We start from the raw sequence: 25,000 nt of genomic DNA on the forward strand, positions 1-25,000 counted from the left end.
AAATCAACAAAATTGGCCTAAATCTGAAAAACTTTACATGTAAATAAAGATCTGGTCCTTGACTATAAACACAAAGTGGAACGAATCTTCTATCTCATACACACACACACATACAGACACATAAACACAAACACACACATGCACATACACATAGACACGCACACGTGTGTGGCTGCAACAGAGGGCATTTTTGTGGAAATTGGCAAATAAAATCAACAAAACTGGCCTAAATATGAAAAGATTTTACATGAAATTAAAGGTCTGGTTCTTGACTATAAACACAAAGTGGAAAGAACTTTCTATCTCATACAGACACACACACATATACACACATAAACACAAACACACAGTCAATATTGAGCCTCTATTGACCTCTATTGGAAAGTTTTGGCCATTGCACCATAATTCTTTAACTATAACCCATGAACTTTTTCCACAAACCTCTATATGGTAGTATTCTATCCCTACCACATGGAGCAATGTCCAAATACAATTTAGATTTAATTAAGTTCATCATTAAAGGTTTTTTTTTTTATTAAAAATCAATTTTTCATGAGCCTATTTATGACATGGTTAAGTAATTGTTCAGTAAATAGGTAAAAAAATACAAAATATCCACAAAAACACAGCATAAATGCATAGATGAGAAGTAAATAAAAAAAAATGATATATAGTTTATAATATAAAAAATTTATATATCCTTATGCAATCGCTCTGTAAACGTTTGGGGTCTATCTGACCCCGAGGGACAAAATCGTTGGTACAACAAAGGGACCATTAAGGGTAAAGTTGTTAAATTTTGAGAAAAAAATCTTTAAATTTCGAGAAAAAAGTCGAAATAAAATGTTGAGAATAAACTCGTTAAATTTAGAGAAAAAAGTTGAGATAAAATGTTGAGAATAAACTCGTTAAATTTAGAGAAAAAAGTTGAGATAAAATGTTGAGAATAAAGTCATTAAATTACGAGAAAAAAGTTATGAGAACAAATTCGTAATTTAATGACTTTTTTCCTCATAATTTAACGAGTTTATTCTCAACATTTTATCTCTACTTTTTTCTCGAAATTTAACAACTTTAATCTCGAGATGGTTTTATTTTTTTTATAACTGCTTGGCCCTAATCCTCTTCCGTACTGAAGACTGGAGTAATGATGTTGAAAATTCTGTTTTGATCACAATAATAAATTACATATCAAAATATACAACAACAGTTATGTTATTGTAATAATATTTTACAATGTTACTGTTTTTACTGTATTTATGATCAAATAAATGCCTCCTTGGTGAGAAGTGACCTTTAAAAACAAAACAAAAAAAATTGGTAGTGTGTAAAACACACTATTTAACCTACACAAATGAACTAAAATCAATATAAATGTAGGCATAATATGATTGTGCATAAGGTAAACAGTGACAGAAGTTTTATTTTATTCTGAGTCTTTAAAAAAACTCAAACTCAACACTAATGCTAACTTTTACCTAATTACAATGAAACATCGGCTGTCTCATTCCTCCGAGCGCGTCCCACGCTTCCCTCCTTCAGTGAGCATGTGATGTGTTTGCTGTGGTCAGGAGTGCTCTGCTGTCTTTGCCCCCAGCATATAGGGCACTTCTTAGAGTCATTATTGTAAATAGGTCATGGGGTAAAGCTAACAGACAGGCTCCTTTTATACAAAAGACATTTGCAGATAGCCTAGGGTGAGGCCTTAACCCATCCCCAACATGTGCCGGAAACGTCCCTGGATGCACTCGCTGTATTAAATGGTAAGTGAGACTATCTCTGTTTGTGTGTGTCTGAGCAGCTAACCATGAATTAATGACGCTCTGTCGTGGGGGTTTTTAGCCCACACGAAAACTCCCAGCAACCGCTCGGTCTATAAATGAGGAACGCTCCTCTGTTCACACAGACATATCATTTCCTTATGTAATCAGCAAGAGCAAGAACAAAAGTATGTGTGTATGCTTGTGTATCAAGTGTCTGAATGTACTTGTTCTTTTATATTAGTGCTGTCAAATCGATTAATTGAATCTAACATAAAAGTTTGAGTTTACATAATATGTGTGTGTGTGGAACTTAGACTTGATTAATCATGATTAATCGATTTGACAGCACTTTGTGTGTGTGTGTGTGTGTGTGTGTGTGTGTGTGTGTGTGTGTGTGTGTGTGTGTGTGTGTGTGTGTGTGTGTGTGTGTGTGTGTGTGTGTGTGTGTGTGTGTGTGTGCTTTTGTTTATATTACATTGTGGGGACCAAATGTCCCCATGATGTAATATAAACCTGAGTTCACCTACATCGTGGGGACCAGCCAGCGGTCCCCACAATGTAAATGGGTTTATAAATCATATAGAATGAGTTTTTGTGAAAAAGTAAAAGTTTGCACAGTTTCCTGTGAGGGTTAGGTTTAGGGGTAGGGGCAGGGTAGGGGGATAGAATGTACAGTTTGTTCAGTGTAAAATGCATTGAAGTCTATGGAAAGTCCCCACAATTCACAAAAACAAACATGTGTGTGTGTGTGTGTGTGTATATATATATATATATATATATATATATATATATATATATATATATATATATATATATATATATATATATATATATATATATATATATATATATATATATATATATATATATATATATATATATATACATATATATTTATATTAAATATATAATAAATAAAAATAGTTTAAAATTCATAGCTTCCTAAAACTATGTATTTTCAGTATTTACAAAGTAAATTATAGTATATTCCCTCCCTCTCCATGTAGACTGTTGACTAAACAATAATTTTACAGATTCCAGGAGCTGCTTACCTACAGAAAAACACCATTACCAACCCACAGCATCGCTCCACTCTGTCATCATCAGCTTATGGTCATGTGACGCGTGTCTGTCTTTAGCTACCTGGAAAAACACACCTGAATTGCATGTGAATTTAAAAACTGCTCACAGTTTGCTTTTTCTATTTATATTAAAGATACGACTGAAAATAAGTGCAAGGGGAAGGATTACAAAATGTCTGGATTCAAACACGCAATGCCTGCACACAACGAACATCAACGTGCCAGCACATGTGCGATAGCCATATCAGAAAAATCCATGTACTTTACTTAAAATGAAAAATCACAAACGTTAAGTTAAAGATGATGTCAGCAATTTCTGCACCATAAGTGTCAGTGAAGTGGTCATAACTGTTGGTGGTTTATCTGGGCAGCCATCAGATCACCCAGCCTGACCAGAAGAAAAACGCCCAAACTTTTGCCTCATTCCTGGCAGGGGTGACAGAAAGTTCCCTTTAGATGCTGCTTGCTGCTGTTTGAGATGTTTTTGGCACTCTTCCCCCCTCATCTCATGCTGTTATATCTATAAAGTTTAATTGACCATGAACTTCACAGAATGACAGTGTGATTTTAACACTCTGTCATTCTCATTTCATCTCAATCAGCAATTCTGTGACAAGAAGAGGTCATATGCATGAAAATATGACTGATGATACGTGTTAAAGAGCACAGAATATTAATATGTGTTAAAATGTGTGTGAGTGTGTGTGTGTGTGTGTGTGTGTATATATATATATATGTGTGTATATATAGTGCATGAAAAAGTATGGGAACCATTTGCAGTTTGTGAAAATGTGAATAATTTTATCAAAATACGAGAGATCATACAAAATGCATGTCATTTTTTATTTAGTACTGTCCTGAGTAAGATACTTTACATAAAATATGTTTACATATAACCCACAAGACAAGAAAATAGCTGAATTTATTAAAATAACCCCATTCATAAGTATGTGAACCATTGATCCTCAATACTGTGTGTGGTTACCTGAGGATCTATGACTGTTTTTTTGTTTTGTGATGATTGTTCATGAGTCTCTTGTTTGTCCTGAGCTCTGTTCTTCAGAAAAATCCTCCAGGTCCTACAAATTCTTCTGTTTTCAAGGATTTTTTTGCATATTTGAACCCTTTACAGCACAACTATTAAAAAAGCTTCAAACATTCACTGATGCTCCAGAAGGAAACACGGTGCTTTAATTGTCCTTAGTGTGAAAAGATGGATCTCAAAATCATACAGTCACTGACTCACTGCTGGTTCAAATATGCAAAAATCCTTGAAAACAGAAGAATCTGCAGGACCTGGAGGATTTTTCTGAAGAATAGTTTAACTGTTCAGAACAAACAAGCGACTCATGAAGAACCATCATAAAACATAAAAACAGTCATGGATCATTTAGGTAACCACACACAGTATTAAGAATCAATGGTTCACAAACTTTTGAACAGGGCCATTTTGTGTGTATGTATGTATGTATATATATATATATATATATATATATATATGTATATGTGTGTGTGTGTGTGTGTGTGTGTGTGTGTGTGTGTGTGTGTGTGTGTGTGTGTGTGTGTGTGTGTGTGTGCTTTTGTTTATATTACATTGTGGGGACCAAATGTCCCCATGATGTAATATAAACCTGAGTTCACCTACATCGTGGGGACCAGCCAGCGGTCCCCACAATGTAAATGGGTTTATAAATCATATAGAATGAGTTTTTGTGAAAAAGTAAAAGTTTGCACAGTTTCCTGTGAGGGTTAGGTTTAGGGGTAGGGGCAGGGTAGGGGGATAGAATGTACAGTTTGTTCAGTGTAAAATGCATTGAAGTCTATGGAAAGTCCCCACAATTCACAAAAACAAACATGTGTGTGTGTGTGTGTGTGTGTGTGTGTGTGTGTGTGTGTGTGTGTGTGTGTGTGTGTGCGCGCGTTTGTGTGTGTGTTTGTGTGTGTTTATGTGTGTGTGTGTGTGTGTGTGTGTGTGTGTGTGTTTATGTATGTATGTATGTATGCATGTAAACATCTGAATTGGCCTGAACACAGGCTTAATTTTCTTCAGCCAAAACATAATTTGTTGCCGATTCCTTTTGTTTTCTGTATGAAATGTGACTCAGACATGTTCTAGACCGGTTTTCAGCCAAGTAATCTACTGAATTGATTTTGAACATTGCTGGACCTACGGAGCATTTTTTCCCTGCTTGCTACAATACTGCTGTCTCTGTGAATCAGACAGACGGGTCTGTAGGAAACCAAGCGAGGCACATTTGTCCTGGCGGGGGCCGATCGTCTATTTCAGAGAAACCTCAAAGCAAAGCCGACCCTGGGGGACGCCATTAAAACAAGTTCAACCAACAGAGAGCAAAGGCCTTTTCATTTTCTCATTCATACACTATCTTTTAATAATCCGTTTAGATCACATTTAAGTTGCTTGTTCCTTCTTTCAGTTCTCATTAATATCCTGTCTTATCCTTCCGTCTTATTGTTTTGACTATAAGAGGAGGTCTTTATCGCTGTCTTTCTCTGGATGGTCCATCTGCAATGTGGGTTTTTACACACTAACCCATTTAAGAGGAAGATACCTCAATGACTCACCCAATAATACACAAACCCACAGCAACCATCAAACAACAACATTGCATTAAACATTTAAAGTTAATCTCGACCATCAAGTTAACCGTCCACCCAACTTCCAATAACGACATGTTTGCCTTCGGCACAAAGCAACCTTGCATTAATGCGGGCCTGCACAGGGAGGTCACATCAGATATGCAGCGGACTGAATAATGCCAGACAGTCTCATCATCTTCCTGAGGGTTGCCATGGAAACGTGACAAGCGATGTGGTTTGAGAAGAAATGATTGCGGCCTTGAGCTCTGCATGAGAAACACACACACACATACAGTCAACAAAAAATACACCAATGTAGAGATCCTAGACCACTAAAAGAGCCAATATTTTTGGGACAGGTATATTTTATCATAATGTGACACTATGCCAAACATATTGACCACAAAATCCATTTGTGCTGGTTGACAATGTGTATTTTTAGCCTAGAAACATTTCTCATCGCTCATTTCAGTCTGACATATTCTCTGGAGAAGCGCAAACTGACACGCAAATCAATTCTGCGACAGCCATCCGCAGATTGAATGAGAGCTAATGCTGGTGATTCAGTAACATGGCTTTAAACAAGAATACTGCATTTGTCAAAGACACGTCTCACACAACGACACTATATTGTTTTGTTTTTTCGAATTCATAGAACTTTTTTAGCCCAAACCTTAATGTTATGAAGCGACGAGAATACTTTGTGCGCAAAAACAAAACAAAAATAACTTTAATCACAATATCTATAATAAAAACAATATCTTCTCTTTTGTCATTCTCATACGCTGTTTACGTCCAGTACTTCCAGGTTCTGTGTCAGAACGGCGACTCATCAAGCCAGCATTCGGACATAAACACGGAAGCCTTCGCTGCGCTTACTGCGTCACCTGCGTAAGGATAATGACAGAGAAGAGATTGTTGAATAAAGTTGTTATTTTTGTGTTTTTGCACAAGGTTGAACCACTACAGTCACGTCAACTGTTTTAACAATGTCTTTAGTACCTTTCTGGACCAAGAAATTGGTGGTTAAATTGCTGTCTATGTAAGAATCATATACCTCTCGGATTTCATCAAAAATATCTTTATTTTTGTTGTGTGTGAAACGACATGAGGGTGAGTAATTAATGACAGAATTTTCATTTTTGGGTGAACTAACCCTTTATATAAAATATATTTTTATTTCAGTTTTAATTTTATAAATTTTAGTACTTAAAGACACCATGAAATCAAAATAGATGATTCTTGTTTTTTATCGAATATTACAGTATTTATTATAAATAATTTATCCGTGCACATCATTTTTTTTAAATGAATGTGTCCTCGTAATCTTTAATCAGAATCACTTCCCCTCCTTTTTGTAGCAACGTCTCTTCTCTGATGATGAGGGCGGGGCAACCTGTCACTCACATGAGATCCACCAATAGCAAACCACAACCATCCAACCAATTCCCCAATGGACAAAATCAAGCCCCACCCAACATTTGTTCTTGTTGGAGAAGCCGTTTCACTCAGATATACGCCACAATAGGGAAGAAAAGACTTTAAAATTTAAAGCTAAAAAGAAATTTTATATTATATATATATATATATATTATATATATATATATATATATATATATATATATATATATATATATATATAACTAATAAAAATGGCAAAAGCACTTAATAAAATTATTGAAAAGCTAAAACAAAATATGAATAATACTAAAATAACACTGATATGCTCATAAGAACAAAACAAAACATTTGCTTATGAATCACACAAAGCCCTTCACAAGAAAATGATAAAAGTATACACTAAACATATATATTTTTCTGTCCACTTGTTATGTTTTCCAGAACACTTTATTTTCCAGTAAAACACCCCACTGTTTACTGAAAGAGGTCCAACACCTGCCCAAGCTAATAAAATGAAACAATATTTGACTTGTGGTTCCATGACCACAAGTAAATTTCAAAAAGACACCATGTTAAACACCCAACTACAGTTTTAAAATGTACATCTGGCAAACTTTATCACAGATTTCTTTGAAAATGAGTGTGTGTTGGCAGATGTGCGACACACAGTACATCACAGGCCGTGCCAGCTGAGCTTTTACATAATAAAATTCAACAGCTGATCTTCACAGCCAAGGCAACCTGTGATTTCACATGAAACGAAAGGCTAGTTCCCCACACACACATTAATCCTGAACAGATCAACATTAGCAGATTGATTCTAGGGTTTATTCTTTAGTTAAGTGATGCACTTTTTATGTAAAACCTGCACTGAAGAACTAAACGTTATTAAGAGATTGATATTTGGCTGAAATAAAATTGCTCAAGAAACTACAAGTGAGAAAACTGTACCGTAACTTTACATGTACTGTAAAAAAAAAAAAAAATAGATATCGTAAAACATTTCCAGCTGATTAAACTTAGAAATGAAAGGTCACCTGCTGCCTTACAAATGTGAGTGAACTCAACTTAACATAAGTTACCTCAACTTGAAGATAACCTTTGTTTCAACTCGCAAATGGTCAAGACAATGAATTACTTTAAGTTTAATTTTTGAACAAGTTTCTAAGTTTTTAAAAAATTAACCTTAAAGTAATCCATTGTCTTGACTATGTTTAGCTGAGTTCACTCACATTTTTAAGGCAGCAGGTGAACTTTCATTTCTAAGTTTAACCAGCTGGAGATGTTTTACAATTATTTATTATGCTGAGAAATAATTGACATGATTTTGTATGATTTATTTGTACCTTAAAGGTGCCGTAGAATATCTTTTTAAAAGATGTAATATAAGTCTAAGGTGTCTCCTGAAAGTGTCTGTAAAGTTTCAGCTCAAGATTTTTTTTTTATTCATTTTTTTAATTGCCTATTTTGGGACTTCATTAAATATGCGCCGATTCAGGCTGCGCAGTCCCTTTAAATCCCGTGCTCTCCGCCCACAGAGCTCATACTTGCTTTAACCAGCATAAACAAAGTTCACACAGCTAATTTAACCCTCAAAATAGATCTTTACAAAGTGTTCGTCATGCATACTGCATGCATGTGTCAGATCATGTGAGTATAGTATTTATTTGGATGTTCACATTTGATTCTGAATGAGTTTGATAGTGCTCCGTGGCTAAAGCTAACATTAAACACTGTTGGAGAGATTTATAAAGAATGAAGTTGTGTTTATGAATTATACAGACTGCAAGTGTTTACAAAATGAAAATAATGACAGTCGTGTCTCCGTGAATACAGTAATAAACAATGGTAACTTTAACCACATTTAACAGTACATTAGCAACATGCTAATGAAACATTTACAAAGGCAATTTACAAATATCACTAAAAATATCATGTAATCATGGATCATGTCAGTTATTATTGCTCCATCTGCCATTTTTCACTATTGTTCTTGCTTGTTTACCTAGTCTGATGATTCAGCTGTGCACAGATCCAGACGTTAATACTGGCTGCCCTTGTCTAATGCCTTGAACATGAGCTGGCATATACAAATATTGGGGGCGTACATATTAATGATCCCAACTGTTACGTAACAGTCGGTGTTATGTTGAGATTCGCCTGTTCTTCGGAGGTCTTTTAAACAAATGAGATTTATATAAGAAGGAGGAAACAATGGTGTTTGAGACTCACTGTATGTCATTTCCATGTACTGAACTCTTGTTATTCAACTATGCCAAGATAAATTCAATTTTTAATTCTAGGGCACCTTTAAGGTCAAAACTATTTAAAACGTCTATAATGCACATTTACAGACAATCAATTTGTACCAAGGTGAATGTTGGCTCATGAATATTAATTAGGTAGCATGACTACAGAATACAACACAGAACATCAGTGCAAGCAAATTAATATTCATGAGCCAGTGATATCACTGGCCTACTGTATTGCTTCTGAAGACTTGGAACATAGAGCTAAATTCATTTGAACTGCATTAATTTTATTTTATGATGCTTTATGTCCTTTAATTATTACTATCGTTTTTAAAATAAATTGTTAATTCCATGTAATATCTCAACCAGCTCTTCAGAGCACGCTCAAGCTTTTATTTTGACTTAACACAGCAGGTTCAGTCAGATCATTCTCACCCTTCTACATCACAGCGTGTGAGCAGAATTCCTCAGAGACTGTTTCCAGATGCCCGGCTCTCAACCTGACAGACTAGCAGCATGCCGTGCTGTGTGGGAGCAGATTGCCAGTGCCATGTTGTTGATTAAGGTTGCATAAGGCTGTTTTTCGCCCGGATTGGTTTGTGAGAAAGAACTATAAAAATCTGGGCCGCACTAGATTTACACTGAGCGCTATTGTCCTGATCGCACACACACATACATAAACAATCCCAGCACAAACACACACTCTCAACAAGAGGCCAGTGATCTGAGCCCCTTCAAGCTGAGTGTCTCTCTCTTTCCCTGCAGGCCGGGTCATATGAGGGGTGGCATCATACAGAGGGGGCGTGGCCACTGTCAACACAGTGCCAGTCTGACAGATCAGAGGAAATAAAGAGGTGAACATGCCGAAACTCCTGCACCTTCCAAACACCCACAGTTCCGACAACATGTGACACAATCTGAGACTGAATCGCAACACTCTTTAAGTTTAAAGTCAACATGAAGCTGCATTTGCAACCCATTTTAATTCTGAATGAAACAGGATATTGAATGAGAATAAAAAATGTAGGCCAGGACTTCAGATTGTATCTATCTGAAATTGATTGTACTGCAACAGTGTTGTTATCAAACTAAAACTAGTAAAACTCATGCCTTTGGTTTATTAAAGGTGAAGTGGTTTCATTTCCGCACCATTATCATCACCAAATGGAATTGAAAAAAAAAAATAAAAAATAAGGATACCACTGAATACCACAGGGAAATCAACCTACACATGGCTTGTCTCAACATATAGAAGAAATATAAACATAAAACTGCACACTTTAAAGCCACATTTGACTGGACAGATATCCCAGTGAACTAAATAGCCAATCAGATTCCAGCTCTCACCATAAGCTCCACCCAGCCAAGACTGACTGGTTTAGAAGTGTGTCAATCTCCATTGTGGATGCTATACAATACAGGACAGAGTTGTAAACCAGGAGGAGCCGTGGCATTACAACACGCTCTGATGAATCACATTGTGAGAGGGAAAGAGTGTGTGCGCACATGTTTGTATGTGTGTGTGTGTGCTGGCATTTTATTAATAAGACATGAAATCCATGCAGGAAACCAGGGGAGGGCAATCCCAGCTTTGATTGGTCCTAAGCCGAGACAGCGCAGGAAATGAAAAGACTCAAACGATCGAAGAGAGAAATGAGAGATTGAGCAGACAGAGGGGGAGAGACGTCTCTTGTGTTTTACCATCGTTAAAGATGCTGAAACGCCGTCTGGCTGGAATCATCAGGCTAATGGAACAGTTCATCCACATTCCAAACTTTCTTATGTGGGATATTCCTAGAATGTTTAAGCTGCTGATAAAAAGCATCATAAAAGTATCACAAATGTAGTCCAAGCTTCTTGTGCACTATATTCTAAGCCTTTCAAAAGCGAAATGAAAGCTTTGAATGAGCAATGACATTCAATCATGCCTGGCATCACTGACATCAAACCGTGTGCACTGTACATTTATTCAGCAAGGATGCATTAAATTGATATTTATATAAAGACATTTAGAATAATACTAAAGAAATAAATGTTCTTTTGAGCCTTCTATTCATCAAATAATAGTTTTCATACAAATATTAAAGGTGCTCTAAGTGATGTCACGCGAAAAATCTCCTCACTATCCGCTAACTGCCTGTCCCCTGAACACACTGTAAAAAAACACGGTCTCTGTAGTCGCCACAAGCTCCAAAAACAGCAACAAAAACAAACTGGTGCAGCCTGGACCACAAAACATAATAAACATGGTCCAGCCAATAACTGACAAGAATGATTTTAAATGCGCGTTTCAGGAAGCACGGAGGAGAGGAGGAGGAGGAGGAGGAGGGAGGGTCTAGCTAGCCTCTGTTTTGTTTGACAACACTTCGAACGTCAACAGGAAGTTACTCCACCCAGAATAGCTTAGAGCACCTTTAAGCAATGAATATTAATCGTTTTAAAGATTGATAATAATAAGAAATGTTTCTTGAGCAGCAAATTAAAGCATTTTAGAATGATTTCTGAAGGATCATGTGACACTGAAGACTGGAGTAATGATGCTGAAAATTCAGCTTTGATCACAGAAATAAATTACATTTTACAATATATTCAAATAGAAAACAGTTATTTTAAATTGTAAAAATATTTCACAATATTGCTGTTTTAACTGTATTTTTTGATCAAATAAATGCAGCCTTGAGTATAAGACTTCTTTAAAAAAAAAACATTTTGAAAAAAATCTTAGAGACCTCAAACTTTTAAACAGTGGTGTATGAGTGAACATAGACTCAAAAGAACAGAGCAGTTAAAGCTGCTGTCCGCAATTAAGTTAATGTGATACTCAGCGGCGAGTCCTACCGGTCCGGTCTGAAATAGTCCGAATATAAACACTTATTATAAGTGTACCATAATGATTCAGGATAAGACAAAAACACAGTTTGGAAAATTAATTCATGTTGTATATTATCATTATATAATTTTTGTACATTTTTAACACAAAAAAAGTTGCAGACTGCAGCTTTAATAACAATCTAAATTTGTTCCTCACATAAAGCAATCATATGACTTCATAAGCCTTTGTTACGTCCTGGTAGTTCGTGCCTCTGTGTTTTTCTTTCTTCCCTCCTCTTTTCCTAGGCACGCCTACAAGAGATGGTTATTGGTTCGGGAGGCTGCCAATCATCATCAGCCCACGTGACGTCATGCTACCCGCTGCCAATCCTGGACCGGCGCCAGAGTTTAAAAGAGCGGCTTGTTGGACGCGAGGATAGCTCGCTTTGCTCTTTGCTCTTTGCTTTTCTGTTTTTGTGCTTGTTAGATCTGCTTGTTAAGTTCCTTCGGTACGATGTCATTCTTACGTTGAACAGTTTTGAGCTGTCACTGTTTTCTTTGATTTGTTCTTTAACTTGTTTTTTTCTTTAAGTATTATTTCGACTGTGTTGCTCCTGATCTTTGGGAACGGACAAGGTAGTATGTCACGTGACGTACATGTGCAACACTTAGTGACTTCAATGTATAGATACACCAGTTAGGAATGAGCGCCACATTTGTATGTTTTGTTTGGGTAGAAAGTGTAGGTAAGTTATGGCGTTTGACGCGCTGAAGACTTGCTTTCTTGTTTTCTTTTATTGAGTTAGGTTAGTTTTGAACCTGAGTTAGCTTGGGTCCCTTTTTGGTTTTGTTCTTTTCTTTTCTTTGGCGACTCTCTTTTGTCCTTTTTCCCTGGTTTATTACTTTTGTTTCTTTTTCATGTAAATATTGTCTTTGTTTGTTTTCTTGTTGTTGTTATTTGTTAGTATTGCATTATTGTATTATTATCCTTAACTCACACCTTTATTTTCTTTTTCCTTGATTGTAAATAAACTCCGTTTATTGGCAGTTTTCGTAGCGTCTTGTCTTTAGCCATCACCACTCGTACGCGCAATGGTCACAATCTCAATGTTACCCCTTCTAACCCTAGACTTAAATTAAGAAGTTGTAACACCTTGCAAGAGTGAACACCAGTCATACTGACTACTTATATGGTGCTTTTTAGTCATTTTTGGTCCCCATGGAAGCTTGTTTCCATCATGAAATAAAAAATAAAAATGGTAATTAAAACTTCTTGCTATTCTGACTTTTTTTCTCAGAATTGTGTGATATAAACTCACAATTGTGAGAAAAAAGTCATAATTGTGTGATATAAAGTCAGAATTGCGTGTTATAAAGTCAGAATTGTGTGATATAAAGTGAGAATTGCATGTTATAAAGTAAGAATTGTGTGATATAAAGTCAGAATTGCATGTTATAAAATCTGAATTGTGTTATAAAGTCAGAATTATGTGATATAAAGTCAGAATTGCGTGTTATAAAGTCAGAATTGTGTGATATAAAGTCAGAATTGTGTGATATAAAGTCAGAATTGCATGTTATAAAGTCAGAATTGCGTGTTATAAAGTCAGAATATCATGTTATAAAGTCAGAATTGCGTTATAAAGTCAGAATTGTGTGATATAAAGTCAGAATTGTGTGATATAAAGTCAGAATTGCATGTTATAAAGTCAGAATTGCATGTTATAAAGTCAGAATTGCATATTATAAAGTCAGAATTGCGTTATAAAGTCAGAATTGTGTGATATAAAGTCAGAATTGCATGTTATAAAGTCAGAATTGCGTTATAAAGTCAGAATTGCATGTTATAAAGTCAGAATTGCGTTATAAAGTCAGAATTGCATGTTATAAAGTCAGAATTGTGTGATATAAAGTCAGAATTGCATATTATAAAGTCAGAATTGCATGTTATAAAGTCAGAATTGCATGTTATAAAGTCAGTATTGCGTGTTATAGTCAGAATTGTGTGATATAAATTCAGAATTGCGTGTTATAAAGTCAGAATTGCGTGTTATAAATTCAGAATTGCGTGTTATAAAGTCAGAATTGCGTGTTATAAAGTCAGAATTGCGTGTTATAAAGTCAGAATTGCGTGATATAAAGTCAGAATTGTGTGATATAAAGTCAGAATTGCATGTTATAAAGTCAGAATTGCATGTTATAAAGTCAGAATTGCGTGTTATAAAGTCAGAATTGCGTGATATAAAGTCAGAATTGCATGTTATAGTCAGAATTGCGTTATAAAGTCAGAATTGCATGTTATAAAGTCAGAATTGTGTGATATAAAGTCAGAATTGCGATATAAAGTCAGAATTGCATGTTATAAAGTCAGAATTGCGTGATATAAAGTCAGAATTGCGATATAAAGTCAGAATTGCATGTTATAAAGTCAGAATTGTATGATATTAAGTCAGAATTGCATGTTATAAAGTCAGAATTGTGTGATATAAAGTCAGAATTGCGATATAAAGTCAGAATTGCATGTTATAAAGTCAGAATTGTGTGATATAAAGTCAGAATTGCATGTTATAAAGTCAGAATTGTGTGATATAAAGTCAGAATTGCATGTTATAAAGTCAGAATTGTGTGATATAAAGTCAGAATTGCGATATAAAGTCAGAATTGCATGTTATAAAGTCAGAATTGTATGATATTAAGTCAGAATTGCATGTTATAAAGTCAGAATTGTGTGATATAAAGTCAGAATTGCATGTTATAAAGTCAGAATTGTGTGATATAAAGTCAGAATTGCATGTTATAAAGTCAGAATTGTGAGATATAAAGTCAGAATTGCGATATAAAGTCAGAATTGTGTGATATAAAGTCAGAATTGTGTGACAAAGTCAGAATTGCATGTTATAAAGTCAGAATTGTGTGATATAAAGTCAGAATTGTATGATATTAAGTCAGAATTGCATGTTATAAAGTCAGAATTGTGTGATATAAAGTCAGAATTGCATGTTATAAAGTCAGAATTGTATGATATTAAGTCAGAATTGCATGTTATAAAGTCAGAATTGTGTGATATAAAGTCAGAATTGCATGTTATAAAGTCAGAATTGTGTGATATAAAGTCAGAATTGCATGTTATAAAGTCAGAATTGTGTGATATAAAGTCAGAATTGCGATATAAAGTCAGAATTGCATGTTATAAAGTCAGAATTGTATGATATTAAGTCAGAATTGCATGTTATAAAGTCAGAATTGTGTGATATAAAGTCAGAATTGCATGTTATAAAGTCAGAATTGCATGTTATAAAGTCAGAATTGTGTGATATAAAGTCAGAATTGCATGTTATAAAGTCAGAGTTGTGTGATATAAAGTCAGAATTGCATGTTATAAAGTCAGAATTGCATGTTATAAAGTCAGAGTTGTGTGATATAAAGTCAGAATTAAATGTTATAAAGTCAGAATTGTGTGATATAAAGTCAGAATTGCATGTTATAAAGTCAGAATTGTGTGATATAAAGTCAGAATTGCATGTTATAAAGTCAGAATTGTGTGATATAAAGTCAGAATTGCATGTTATAAAGTCAGAATTGCGATATAAAGTCAGAATTGTATGATATTAAGTCAGAATTGCATGTTATAAAGTCAGAATTGTGATATAAAGTCAGAATTGCATATTATAAAGTCAGAATTGTGTGATATAAAGTCAGAATTGTGTGACATAAAGTCAGAATTGTGTGACATAAAGTCAGAATTGTGTGATATAAAGTCAGAATTGCATGTTATAAAGTCAGAATTGTGTGATATAAAGTCAGAATTGCATGTTATAAAGTCAGAATTGTGTGATATAAAGTCAGAATTGCATGTTATAAAGTCAGAATTGCATGTTATAAAGTCAGAATTGTGTGATATAAAGTCAGAATTGCATGTTATAAAGTCAGAATTGCATGTTATAAAGTCAGAATTGTGTGATATAAAGTCAGAATTGCATGTTATAAAGTCAGAATTGTGTGATATAAAGTCAGAATTGCGATATAAAGTCAGAATTGCATGTTATAAAGTCAGAATTGTATGATATTAAGTCAGAATTGCATGTTATAAAGTCAGAATTGTGTGATATAAAGTCAGAATTGCATGTTATAAAGTCAGAATTGTGTGATATAAAGTCAGAATTGCATGTTATAAAGTCAGAATTGTGTGATATAAAGTCAGAATTGCATGTTATAAAGTCAGAATTGTGTGATATAAAGTCAGAATTGCGCATTATAAAGTCAGATTTGTTTGACAAAGTCAGAATTGTGATATAAACTCAATTGCATGATGTAATGTCCAATTGTGAGGGGAAAAAAGACTGACGTTTATATTTTACAATTCTGACTTTATAACTCACGTTATAAAGCATGTTATAAAGTCAGAATTGCGTAATATAAACAAATCTGAGAAAATTCACAATTCTCACAATTCTGGCTTTATAACTCAAAATTACGAGTTTAACATGCAACTGCGAGAAAAAGTCAGAATTCTGAGATTAAAAGTTGCAATAACCATTTTTATGTAGTTTGTGGAAGCAAGCTTCCATACTCCTTTCATGTTCCATAGAGGAAAGAAATTAATTCCGGTTTGGAACAACATGATGGAGAGAATGAATTTTCATTTTTAGAAAAGCTGTGAGAGAAGAGCAAAGCAAAGCTCTTGTAAATGTCACAGTGCGATGAATGAGAACAATCAGAATGACAACATCCAGTCTGATAAATGAACACACTTCAGACCCTTCCGCTTGGCATTTGGAGTGGACAGACCGAGCCACATAAACAGGGATTCTAATGAGCATTTATGAGTCTATATGTATTTGTATGAGAGCTCATGAATGCGTGGGTGATTCGCAATGATTTTGCTGACAATATAAAATCAAGCAACATTGTAAATATTCACAATGTTTTTAATGTGCTTTGGCCAATTAACTGTAATTTAAACATATGTACACACTTATGTACATTGTGGGGATTAATAAACATACTAAATTGTGTTTTTTTGAAAATGTAAAAATGCCGAAAGTTTTCTGTGATGTATAGGTTTAAGGGTAGGGGTAGGGTTAGAGGATAAAATATACAGTTTGTACAGTATAAAAACCATTACATCTATGTAGAGTACCCATAAACCACATATACAGTGTGTGTGTGTGTGTGTGTGTGTGTGTGTGTGTGTGTGTGTGTGTGTGTGTGTGTGTGTGTGTGTGTGTGTGTGTGTGTGTGTGTGCGTGTGCGTGTGCGTGTGCTTGTGCGTGTGCGTGCAGTGTTAGCACATGCTGTCCTCCATCTGCCGGCTGATAGGTTATTTCCTTTCCTGTGCAGCCAGGTTTCCTGCTCGAGTCTGACACACACTTCTTAACCTTTGGATAAGATACATACACTTACACACATTCCTTAAACAAGTCCTGGACACTATGCATGCACAGACTCACAAACACACACACACACACAAACACACACACGCATTGTCTATCCACAGACGTGTTTGCACACATCCCGCTGGAATATCTCCATGTTTTCAGGCCTCTGTGGAGCGTTTGGTAACAGCTCTGATAATGAGAGACGCTGTGCCAGCGAAGCAGCAATAACAGGAACAATGAGAAAAAAAAAACAAAAAAAAACAAGAAAAATCCTTTGAATATTCCTGCAGACACTGAGAGGATCAGAGAGTGTGACTGTGCTGAACACGCAGCTTTTATAACCACACGCAATATGATGAACAATCAAGAAATGTGTGAAAGATGAAATGAAAATGAACCCCAGGCCAGACATTCTACGCTTGGATTATTTCAATGAAACTGGATCTTAAAAACATTACAGCGTTTGTGTGAACATAAAAAAAGATTAAGGTGAGTATATTTAAGCTCATCTGAGCACTTTTTTCATTATTACACAAAAAATTACTTCTGAATTAAATGCAGAATATTCCCTTAATCATGGAAAACAGGATTTTTCTTGTTCATCTGAAATGAGAGTTTGATGAATTACACATAATATTGACAAATCAAAAATCCATCCTCAGTCCATCCCGAAACTGCAAAAACCGCTTACTCAGAAATCATTGCAGACTGACATCATAACCATCAACTCATTAACATACGATCGACCATATTTAGATAACATCTATTCAGCATCTCAGCCCTCTCCTGATGTGTCTTAAAGGTACAGCAGCAAAAACTAAATATGAGAAGAGGTTGGAAAATGGTAATTTAAAGGAATAGTTCACCCAAAAATGAAAATTATCCCATGATTTTTTCACCCTCAAGCTCTCCTAGGTGTATTGGACTATCTTCTTTCAGATGAACACAATCTGAGATATTTTTAAAAAAATATCCTTGCTCTTCCAAGCTTTATAATGGTAGTGAAGGGGGGCCAGATTTTGAAGCCCCAAAAAAAATTCATCCATCCATTATAAAAAATAATCCATACGGCTCCAGGCGGGTAATAAAGGCCTTTTGAAGCAAAGCAATGTGTTTTTGTATGAAAAATATCCATATTTAAAACGTTATTAACTATAATAATTAGATTCCGGCAGACGACCGTACACATACTATGCAAGTCGACTTGCACCACAAGAGTAACTCTGTGACGTGATGTATGATGTATGATGTAGGAGTTTTATCCCCCATCATGGGATAATTTTCATTATACTAACCCTTTAAACTATATTATCCATGAGTCCGGTGCAAGGCTACGGAAGAGGATTAGGGCCAAGCAATAATAAAAAAATAAAACCATCTTAAGATTAAAGTTGTTAAATTTCGAGAAAAATTCGAGATAAAATGTTGAGAATAAACTCGTTAAATAACGAGAAAAAAACTTGTTAAATTCAGAGAAAAAAGTCAAGATAAAATGTTGAGAAAAAACTTGTTAAATTACGAGAACAAATTTGTTAAATTATGAGAAAAAAACTCGTTAAATTTTGAGAAAAAAGTCTAGATAAAATGTTAAGAATCTCGTTAAATAACGAGAAAAAAACTCGTTAAATTTCGAGAAAAAAGTCAAGATAAAATGTTGAGAATAAAGTCATTAAATTACGAGAAAAAAACTCGTTAAATTACGAGAACAAATTTGTTAAGCTTCGAGAAAAAAGTCGAGATAAAATGTTGAGAATAAACTCGTTAAATTACGAGAAAAAAGTCAAGATAAAATGTTGAGAATAAAGTCAATTAATTATGAGAAAAAAATTGTTAAATTACGACAACAAATTCGTTAAATTATGAGAAAAATTTAGTTACATTTCGAGAAAAAAGTTGAGATAAAATGTTGAGAATAAACATTTAATTATGAGAAAAAAGTTGTCAAATTACAAGAACAAATTCATTAAATTACGAATTTGTTCTCGAAATTTAACGAGATTTTCTCATAATTTAATGACTTTATTCTCAACATTTTATCTTGACTTTTTTCTCGTAATTTAATGACTTTATTCTCAACATTTTATCTTGACTTTTTTCTTGAAATTTGACAACTTTAATCTCGAGATGGTTTTATTTTGTTATTATTGCTTGGCCCTAATCCTCTTCCGTACAAGACACCTTGACAAACCTTGGACTTCAAAGAAAAAATAACACGCAACAGCAACAACAAAAGAACAGCAATTTCAGTCATTTTTACTGTGGAAATGTTTTGACCCTACCTTGAGCAGTGATGTTTCAGTGTATGATTTGGAAGTCCATTGTAGCCGACGTGTTGTAGGAGGAATCCAACCGTCACATCGCTCCTTCACACTTAATACTTTGCCTCATACTCTCTCTCTCTCTCTCTCTCTCAGATCTCTTCTTAAATTTGCTAGATCTATCTATCTATCTATCTACTCCACAAATCCACGGAATGAACAGGTGCAGCAGAAATCCAGGAGTTCAATGCAGCAGCACAATGACACCTGGAGGGAGAACAAGAGAGGTAGAGACTCAGGTTAGATGTTTATTCAGGTAATTATGTAAGCCAGTCATTATCACAAAATAAACCTTGACAGGTTGTTAAAGAGTGCAACAGTCAGGTTCAGGAAATAAAAACTTCATTCATTTCACTCCATTTGATTTTTAATGATAACTTTATGATGACAGCTCTACAGTGAGCTACCAGGTTGTTAATCCATGGTTTTTGCTTCTGCTGAAGCAGTCAGCCTGCATTATTCCAACTTATTTTTTTAAAATTATCAAGTTTAACAGTGGAATTCCTGGTGAAAAACTACATTGCCCATGATGCTGTGCAGAAAATGTAAAAAAAAAAAAAAAAAAAAAGCAACACTTTTCAAACTAACTCTTTAGCTCCGCCCACTCTCATGTAATCGAGTCGATCTTAGTATGCTCTCAAAATACTGAAATGTTTGTATATATGCATATTTTGCAATAAACTGTAGTGTTGTGAATGATTCACTAAGTAGCTGCTTGTCTTGGTTCATGGCTTATAACTCTTTAACAAAAACTATTTTAATATCCCTATGGGAAAAATGAATGAAAAAAATACTTCCGGAACCAGAGCAACTGAAAAGAGGACAGGCACTAATGCACTCTATATGGATGCATACATGGACCACAAAGCGATATGAGAAGCATTCAACTAGCACAGCTATACTGGAAATTGGTTGCCAGGGACAACGGCCAATTATAGAGTTTAGAATTATTATATACAAATATTTGACATCACTGTCCAATCAGAATCAACCAAAGTATTCCAGAGAGCCATATAATAATAATAATAATCTTAACACAATGAGAATAATGAGGATAACAGAGGGTCTAAAGATCTGATTTTCCACATGTATGTGGCCTGGCACAGTATTATTATTACAAAATTTCAACTCATTTGCTAATCTGATTCAAGTTACGCCCTGTATTCAGCCAAGATATGTAACACTTTGTCTCTGACAAAGATCAAAATCATTTACAAAAATCCAACAACAAGTTTCTATGATAATCTGATCTCAACTGAAGTCTACTTTTCACCCTATTATATCGTCCAATGGGCCAAAATCAACAGCCAAGCACACTTCTCCTCAACAAATATGCTTAGGATTTGAGGTATCATTCACGTCTGTACCACAAATGATGAGGGACGAGTTATGCGCTTAATACGGGTTTGTTCAAGTTTGAGCACTAATGTCATTTCCTCTTAATGGCTCCCTCAGAATGAGTCCTGTTAAACACAACCATTTCAAACACACAAATTACACAGGAAATCGACTTCATGCCTCGTTTCTATTGAGCTCACTGTTGCTGTTTGTAATGGGAGTGAATACATTTAACAGCTCCTGATATTTCACCAACACAGCCACCATCCTGCATTTGAATCCAATTCAGCAGCTGTCAGTCCATCAGATTCAGATGGCGTTTTTAAAATTTAAACAGCTCTCGGCATCGCCACACATCGCAACGCCCTGGAGCCTGACCACAGAGATGGCTTCTGTGTGTAATATAATCCCAGCAGCCCCTCCAGAGGATGCCACACATGAATTTAAATGAGAGGGAGAGATCGAATGGAGTGGGAGGAGGATTTAGATAAAGAGAGAAAAAAGGAAAGACACTTGATAGATACGATGAGGAGGAGGAGGAGGAACAGACAGGGGTGACAAAGTACAATTTATCTACCTGGGAAAAGCTGCAAGTGTACAGAATCTTCATGCTTGTGCATTCCAAGCTGTTGCTATGGTGAACATCTAGTCTAGCAACTGGAGTGGGGTTACCACAGTTTTTGTACACGCATGCATGGAAATGGCCACATGTGGAATTGTAAAGTGGCCACATCTCATTAGAATGCCTTTCAAGGATTACTTAAATTTCAAAAGAAAATTAGCCCAAGTTTTACTCAACTTCAAGCCATCCCAGTATATGACTTTCTTCTTTCTGATGAACACAGTCAGAGTTATAATATCCTGACGCTTCCAAGCTTTATAATGGCAGTGAGCGGGAGAAAGAAGAAAGTGCTTCCATCCACACCCATCCATCATAAACGTACTCCACATGGCTCCGGGGGTTAATAAAGGTCTTATGAAGCGAAACGATGCATTTGTGCAAAAAAAAAAATCCACATTTAACAAGTTATGAATTAAATGTGATCTTGTGATGTTTCATCAAAAACATTAGCGTCTCCATGCCCTCCCAAAGCACCAGCGCAAGGTCAGGACAGCAAACTCAAGTCCCGCCCTATATGTTTTCTAGTTCAAGAAGCCACTTCACTTGGATATAGGCTACTTCACAGTAGGGAACACAAAACAATAGCAATATTTCTATTCCATGCCAAGTTTACCCTGATAGGATAATGCATCATGCATTTTATATTTCACAATTTGCCAAAAATGACCATGGTAACCATGTTTTCCATAGTAAAATCATTATAAATCAGTATTTGATCATAAAAACAATTGAAGCTTTTATTTTTATACACAAACTATATAAACATAATAAGTGGTTCTGAGCTCCAAAGTCACGTAATTTCAGTAAATGAGGCTTCATTACGTCATAAGTGTTTCGAAATTTCAATAGTTCATGTGACTTTGGCAGTTTGATATGTACTGATTCGAAACAAAAGATTTGTAAAGCTTTGAATCTTCATGAAGCAGAATTTTGAAATCGCCCCATCACTAGATATTATGGAATAAAGTCATTATTTTGTTTCGTTTTTTGGCACACAAAACGTATTCTCGTCACTTTATAATATTAATGTTGAATCACTGTAGTCACATGAACTGTTTTAAATACGTCTTTAGTAGCTTTCTGTGCATCTGAAAGTGTTAATTATCTTGCTGTCAATGGAGGCCTTACTGAGCCATCAGATTTTATCAAAAATATCTTAATTTGTGTTCTGAAGATGAACGAAAGTCTTACGGGTGTAGAACGACATGAGTAATTAATGACAGAATTTTCATTTAACCCTTTAACATGTACGTTAGAACTAGAAATGTAATAATAAAATGTAAAAATAAAATTGCATAGTCTTCCCTGTATGAATTAAATATAAATTTATTCTTATTAAAGTGCAAAAAAAAAGCTAGTCAAGAGCAGTAAGTTATTTTCTCTTTTGTTTAATTCACATTAATGACAGAGCAGAAATCTACAACTTGTTAATCAGGTAAGTGGGAGCAGCTATTGGCCAATGGTCACTCTCAAAATGACCAAATATTAGCCGAAATGATTAGCATCATCGTCCTTTCTTTCATTTAATGACTCAAAAAGGGCAACACTGATATAATGCTTCCAAAAAAAAACTCCATGGAAATGAATGAGGCGTAACATCAATAAACACGCATCTCTGTGTCTCTCTGTGTGCTTCTGTTGTCCCTGATGAGCAGAACATTTTCTGTGTAACCTTTAAAGAGCAGATGAAAGGAGCAGATCTCAGACGGGCGATGCTCTGCCCGTGAACTCCCTTGATGAGTAGAGAATAATCCCTGATCTCCTCCTGCGGGTCACATCTGATGCTCTCCACAGTGAGCGTCTCTCGTGCAGAGTTCTGCGGGACTGTTTTCAGCTTCATTGTCATGATAACAGGCTTTCATTCTCTGGATATGACAGCAAAATTGGTCTTACATTCTGAGTGCTGAAGACACCACAGAAGCATACTGAATGAACGGAGCTGATCGGCTGGAAAGGCAGATGCAAGTTGCAAGCTTCATTCACATCCGTTTTATGGAATAAATCCTGCATAATAATCCATTAAATGTCACATATAGCAAATAGGACATATAAAAAAAATGATAATAATAATAATAATAATAATAATAATAAATGAAGAAGAACTATAGATTTCCATGTTCTAAAAACAATGTGAAAGTAAAACCAGAAGTTGTTCGGCCTAGAAAAGTGGTCCCTCATCAAAAGGACAACTTTACAGCTCAATTTTTGCAGAGGGGAATTAAATTCAAGTAGTTCAGCAAAAATAGAAGCTCCATTTCTGCTTTTAATTTCAGAGATATTTTTCCAAAATGAGACATTGGGGGGAAAAAAAGACAAAAAAGTGACAAGTGAAAATGACAAATCTATATGCTTATATATTCCATATATAAAACAAAATAAAATAAAATAAAAAATAAAGAAATATGTAAAATATATAAAATATTATTTATTTTACATATTTTATTTTATTTTGTTGTTTTATGTTATATATTTTATATATAAAACAAATTAAAATAAAAAATAAAGAAATAAGGAAAATATATAAAATATTATTTATTTTATAAATTTTTTGTTTTATTTTGTTGTTTTTGTTATATATTTTATATATAAAACAAACAATAAATTAAAATAAAAAATAAAGAAATATGTAAAATATATAAAATATTGTTTATTTTATATATTTGTTATTTTGTTGTTTTATGTTATATATTTTATATATAAAACAAATTAAAATAAATAAATAAATAAATAAATATGTAAAATATATAAAATATTATTCATTTTATATATTTTTAATTTTATTTTGTTGTTTTTGTTATATATTTTATATATATAAACAAACAATAAATTAAAATAAAAAATAAAGAAATATGTAAAATATATAAAATATTATATATTTTTTTATATATTTTTTATTTTATTTTGTTTTGTTTTATTTTATATATTTTATATACAAAACAAACAATAAAATAAAATAATAAAAAAAATAGCATTAATAAAAAGAGCCACATGAATATCCTCCAAACATCAGAAGTAGGAAAGCTTTGAACAATAATAGCGCGCCGCAATTCAACAAAACTCATGAGTTATGCACTAGAGTTGATGGGTCAGGGCCAGGGGTTTGTTCAAATCCCCAATGCAAATTGTGAGCAATAACAATAGTGATTCCTGCCTTAGCAAGCACTACTAATAAATTATACAGTCAGAAAAGAAAGATTTGAACAGCTATTAAACATGCAAAGGCCATTTGTGCGGCTATTTCATGAATGCATAACACTGCTGAGACCCACACTGCTCTGTGTGTCCCGTCTCATCCTATCACCTTTAGCCTCTCCTGAGATACCAAACATCCCTGAATCACAGACGAACAACTGCTGTTTTTCAGAAAAAGCAGAAAAATACATGAAGAAGGGCAGTTTCACTTCCATATCGCTACATCTGCGTGCTGTAAAAGCGCT

The 25,000-nt window shown here is 34.5% G+C and overlaps 1 protein-coding gene across 5 annotated transcripts in view; it reads right to left on the reverse strand.

Moving 5' to 3' along the window:
- Positions 1 to 25,000, reverse strand: part of ptprea (protein tyrosine phosphatase receptor type Ea) — a 96,165-nt gene that overhangs the window by 29,278 nt on the left and 41,887 nt on the right. For 4 of the 5 annotated variants that reach the window (XM_067370150.1, XM_067370145.1, XM_067370147.1 and 1 more), the window contains one exon: positions 19,565 to 19,810. The gene's annotated coding sequence lies outside the window, so the exon portion shown is untranslated. Of the gene's footprint in view, positions 1 to 2,815; positions 2,905 to 19,564; positions 19,811 to 25,000 lie in introns of those variants that run through there. The other variant, XM_067370148.1, reaches the window with a different exon arrangement.

This window comes from Chanodichthys erythropterus, chromosome 19 (assembly GCF_024489055.1).
Source record: "Chanodichthys erythropterus isolate Z2021 chromosome 19, ASM2448905v1, whole genome shotgun sequence".
In the NCBI taxonomy this organism is placed as follows: domain Eukaryota; kingdom Metazoa; phylum Chordata; class Actinopteri; order Cypriniformes; family Xenocyprididae; genus Chanodichthys; species Chanodichthys erythropterus.